This window comes from Lepisosteus platostomus, chromosome 26 (assembly GCF_059453375.1).
Source record: "Lepisosteus platostomus isolate fLepPlt1 chromosome 26, fLepPlt1.hap1, whole genome shotgun sequence".
Lineage (NCBI taxonomy): Eukaryota > Metazoa > Chordata > Actinopteri > Semionotiformes > Lepisosteidae > Lepisosteus > Lepisosteus platostomus.
In genome coordinates this window covers 6,553,826-6,559,289 of record NC_142636.1, presented here as the reverse complement: position 1 = coordinate 6,559,289, position 5,464 = coordinate 6,553,826, and the positions used below count along the sequence as shown (strand labels likewise).

The window sequence follows — 5,464 nt, the reverse complement described above, 5'->3', positions numbered from 1 at the left end:
CCTCAGCCGCCTGGGCTGAGCAAGGTCTCCTTTAGCTCGTTCGTCTGGTTCCCTGTGGCGTTACGCCAGAGACCCAGGTTCGCGCCCCAGGTGTTGTGGGACGAACCAGTGGGGTGGAGAGGCAGAGGGCATGAGCCCGCACGTGACCACGACGGTCACAAGTATGTGCAGCGTAGTTCCCGCAGGACTTTGGACAACATTAGTTCATCACTGCTAACAAGTTGTTCATGCCAACAGCTCAGTGAAGGTGTGGGGACAGACTACAGCAGCTGCCTGCTCCTCAGCTCATAAATTGAGGGACTGGCCCTGCGTGAGCCATCAGCTACGTGAGAAATTGAGATGCCCCCCTTTCCTGCCATCATCTTCAGTCTACCTCCAGTACATACAGTCTTATGGCCCTGAGGTGAGTTTCAGGCCCCAGCTGACTCATGGCACTCCAGAACCTACACTTTACCCATCAGCCAGTGTCTGCCAGTTCCAGCCCTCCAGTTTGTAGCAGCCACATAAGCAGTGTGATGAAGGAGCAGATTGTGGGTGGGATGAAAAGCTCTGTCTGTCCCTGAGGCCCAGAGCTGGAGTTCACTTTAACAAGCCATTACGTACTGTATCTATATCTAATGTTATTGTGTGAGGGATTTCCCTCCACGCATTAGAAACGGTCTGTCAGAAATATGTAATTGATTTCCAGAAAACACAAGGATCACATTTATTCCCACCCCTGCCTTCTCCCTGAAATAACATCCAACAAAACAAATCTCTAGTACCATTCTGCCCTTTGGAAGGGCAATGGAATGGAGCCATATGCAGGCCTACAGTAGCAGCATCCTTATGGAGAAGGTCAGAGAGCTCTCCAAAGACATCACGCAACTGCTCATTGACCTCCACAAGCTGGAGGATAAAAGAATCTACAAAAAGCTGAAACTACCATTTTCTACCCGTGTCCGTTAGTAATACATTGTAAGCAACTAGAATAGTGACCACCCCACCCTGTCACTATTGCATTGTGTTACTGTCACAAAGCGGCTTGAAAGGAATCTGTAAATCTAGGCAGCAGAAGGAGATCTCCGGTATGAACCAGGACTTCTAGGATACAAAGTGTCAAAAACAACCGTTATAGTAACCTGCATGAATGTAGCACATCATGGTCGAGTTACAAGCATAGTATCCTCTACACAAGGAAGAAACCCTTTTTCTCTGGTTGACATGAATTTGCCAGACTGCATCTGAGCAACAGCAGAACCAGACTTGGAAACTGAGCTTTCTGTGTGATGATTGGAGTTAAAAAGGAGAAACACTGACCTGCCCACTGTGGAATATGGTAAGGGATCTATCATGTGTTGAGTGTTTCTATGTTGTGCCACTTTCTAGATATAAGAACTAATGACTGTGACAAGTGGAAGTGTGGGGTGGGTTTCCAAGTGCCTCCCACTTAACAAAGTTTGCCAGGTTACAGTGGTCTGCCAGGAATCTGTGAGTTGGTAGGTTTAGCAGGGAGGGTTATATCACATGGGTGACACAGTGGTTAGCATTGTTGCTTCGCTGCTTTCCAGACATGGGGTGTGATCTTTGTGGAATTGGTATATTATTCCTGTGTTCATGTGGGTTTACCCTAAGTGCTCCAGTTTCCTCCCACAGTCTAAAGACTTTCCGGTAGGTTAATAAGCTGCTGGGAGAACTGGCCCTGGTGTGAGTGTGTGTGTCTGTGTTTGTCTGCCCTGGGATGGACTCTCCTGGGGCCCTTTGCTTACTGGGATGGGTTCCAGATGGGCTTAGTGGGGCCAGCAGGGGGTGCTCACTCTGCAGTCTGTGTGAGTCCTAATGCCCCAGTATAGTGACAGGGACACTATACTGTAAAAAGGCGATGTCCTGCAGATGAGATGTAAAACTGAGGTCCTGTCTCTCTGTGGTTATTAAAAATCCCAGGGTGTTTCTGAAAAAGATTAGGAGTGTTACCCTGGTGTCCTGGCCAAATTTCCTCCTGGCCTTTACCAATCATGGCCTCCTAATAATCCCCATCTCTGAACTGGCTTCATCACTTATAGCTGGTGTGTGGTAAGTGTTCTGGCCCATTCTGGTTGCTGTCACATCATTCAGGTGGGGCGGCACACTGGTGCTGATGGAGGGGATCCCCATGACCTGTAGGCACTTTGAGTGGAGTGTCCAGAAAAGCGCTGTAGACGTGTGATGAATTATTATTATTATTATTATCCACACAGTGGACTTGTCCAGCCACAGCTGTCCTCATCAATCCCTTGTTCAGATGTGAGTGGTAGCAGCTGTTAGCAGACTTGATTAAGATTCCCCCAGGTTCATTCCAGCCCACAAGAACATCATTAAAACTGCATAATGTGTCGTTCTTAAAAAATTGCACTGTAATATTGATAGCATTGCATGGAGCAATTTCATATTTGTCATAAAGAATTCATGTAAGTCCAGTTCACATTAATTCACACCACTGTATTGTGTCAAATTCTTTTGCATTGTGTGGTATTGATTTTAGTGATAAGATCTGTGGGCTTCTGACACTGAAGGGGGCTTTTGGCCGTTCCTACAGGGACAATTGCTCCTGGTTCTCATGACAGGTTCAGTCTCTGAACAGCCTTCTTGACTTTAATCCACAGGTGTTCAAGTGGATTGAGGTCTGGAGATGATAGGGTGAGTGGAAAACATTTGTTTTGTGAGCAGGTGATTGTTAATGTGTCGAATTGGATGTTGCTCTGATTATTCTCATACTGGACTGTCCTTTTCTGGCCCGACCAGAAGGAACCTGGTGTTTGATCCCAATGTTATGTTGTACATGTCCGAGTTCCCACTATCTTCACAAGGGCTACAGGACCCTTACATGCTAAATGTTTAGGTAACAAAAATAGTTGAATTAAAGGGATGAAGAGAAATGAACAGAGACAGTCAGAAAGGTAATGTAACCAGGCAGCCTGATATAGACAGACATAGTTAGAAAGGCAGATAGATACATGTAGTCTTTTTCAATAATTCTGTATCTCAGACATCACCCGACAGATGGTTACAGATGTTTATGGTTAACAGATGGATATTTCTCATTTTGTTAAGTCTACATTGCTAGACTACAACAGACGTTTTAGACTCCCTCAATGTGGACTTAACAAAATGAGGAGTTCTTTCATCCCATGCTCAATCAACTAATGAGTTCACAACAAAGGCATGATGGTTTATGGACAAGTGCAGTCAGTGGATTATGTGCGAAAATGAAGGGGGTGATGTGATTGAGAAGGGCTTAATCTAACTGTGGATGGAGCACAATTACAGGCTCTGGTCAGGATCTGTAAGGATTCCAGCAGGCGTGGTAGAAATCATGGTGTCTGGGTGGATGTCTGTTATGTAATATTTATTTTTAGTGAAACATTTACCTGTACTGTTTTGTATGCTTTTGTAAGCTTTTGTGTGGGTAAAAAATAGGCGGTTTGATGGATAACAAATCTCTAAGAAGTATTATCGTATCATATCCTGTAGTTATACTGGCAATTCTTTTATATAATCCAACCCCCTGAAGATACTTATTGGCGCTCTGCTTCTGTATTTCAAACACAGGACTAGAGAGAACATAAGACAGGTTACAAACAGGAGCAGGAAATACCCAGACCATTTGCGAGCTAGTTGCTTATTGATCCCAATACTTGATCCAGCCCTTCCTTGAAAAAACTCAAGTATTGGCTTCAACTTTAATCACAAGCAAGAGAAGCATGAGTGTCCAACAGCAAATACACTGCATGTGTGATATCAGTTCATTCACAAAAGTCTCTTAACTCCAACTGGCATGCTCATGCCAGCTAACCTGAGTAAGCATTCAATAAACTGGGTAGAACTGTAGGTTTATTCAGATTGAGCTGCACATAACTTACGAATAAAGTGCATTTTTGTACAACTCAAATACATGCCAATTTAGTCCTGCGTGTGGAAAAATCAATAGGCAATAGGCGAGGGGAGAGAGGGGGTGAAAATGGACAATGATCCAAGCACGGATGAGCTTCTCCAGGAATTTCTTTAGAACTAACTGACTCAGCTGGAGAGCAACAGGCGTGATGAGGGCCTGGTGTGAATTCGCACACTAGCCCATTTGGTGTAGCTCAGCTTGGAGGCAAAGTCTCTCAGCTGACCAGTCTGTTTCAAAATCATAAATTACCTTTTCAACCCCCCTCAGCTTCCGGGAACACATGAGGCTGATCACAGGAACACACGCTCCCTCATAGGATCCCATTTGGAATCGGGAAGAAATGACTATTCCTGATGCTCCGAGTGACCCCCAGCTGTTTCAGGAATCGTGTTTCGGGAACCTGTCGAATTTGGCAAGTTTCATGCTGCTACTAGAGATCAAGTGAGGAATAAATCCATGATGTCAGTAAGTCACAGGTGGAGGTATATCTGACCAATGATATTGCTTAACTGTCAGAAGCTAAGGTCATTTAAAATCACAAAATAAATGGTCTTCACTCAACCATAGTTACTGTGTTGTTGAAAATATACATAATCATACATTTCATCAACAAAGCTGAATTCACAGAGGCTGTGTTACTGTTGTCAGCCTCTGTGAATGTCTGGCTTTTTTGTTGGCCTGTAAATGTGGTTAGGAAAGATGCATTGGGGAGACAGAGTCACAAAGAAATCTAGGGAAATGAAATTCACACTTGCTCAAGATCATCGCATGTGATGTGATTTATTTAAAGTACTTTAAGCCAGTTGTGATTTAGCTCATTTTCTGAAATTAAACTCTCTTCCTAACTGTCCTGGGAAACATCACGCAAAGTGGCATGACTAGCGCCTTTTCTCCATGAGCGGACAATGTGCTGTAAGAGCAGGTAAAATTCATATTGGCCTCCCAGTGCTGGGGTCCTGGGTTCGATTCTGTCCGTGAGACTTTTGCATGCTGCCCCACTGGATTTTCACAGTGTGCTACAGGTTTTGTCCCACCTCACAAAACCATGAATGTTGGGATTGATTACTGTAAATTACTCCCTGGGATTTGATCCTGGTCCCTATCCTGGTTCTGTTCAAATCCGACTTGGATAAGCCATATTGCAGTCACACACAGTGCACACATCAGTCTTTCCTGCTTCACAGGAATGACTTCCAATTTCTAATTTCCAAGGGAATTTGGGCATTTATGTACAGTACAGTGCTATATTATATACTGTATATGATATACACAAATATATAAATTAATTCTTCATATACATTTATACAAATATAACATGATAGGTTAGCATTGGGAAAGGGAAACAACAGTGTTCTTCTTTCCAAAGAATAAGTCATTTCCTTCTAATCTAAGTGTTCCAAATTAACATCCTGAGAGGGTGGCATAGTGGCTCAGTGGTCAGCAATGCTGCCTTATAGAGCTGAGATCTTGGGTTTAATTCCAGCCTTGGAGTGCTATCCTTGCGAAGTTTGTGTGTTCTCCACATGTTTGCACAGGATTTTCCAGGTGCTCTGG

The 5,464-nt window shown here is 44.0% G+C and overlaps 1 long non-coding RNA gene across 1 annotated transcript; it reads left to right on the top strand.

Annotated features, from left to right (window-relative positions):
• The first annotated feature begins 245 nt into the window (after window positions 1-245).
• On the top strand, window positions 246-4,508 carry LOC148639847 (uncharacterized). The gene is made up of 4 exons (XR_015930725.1): window positions 246-403; window positions 1,217-1,318; window positions 2,622-2,655; window positions 4,178-4,508. It is a non-coding gene; the product is annotated as an uncharacterized LOC148639847 (long non-coding RNA).
• Window positions 4,509-5,464: the final 956 nt, after the last annotated feature.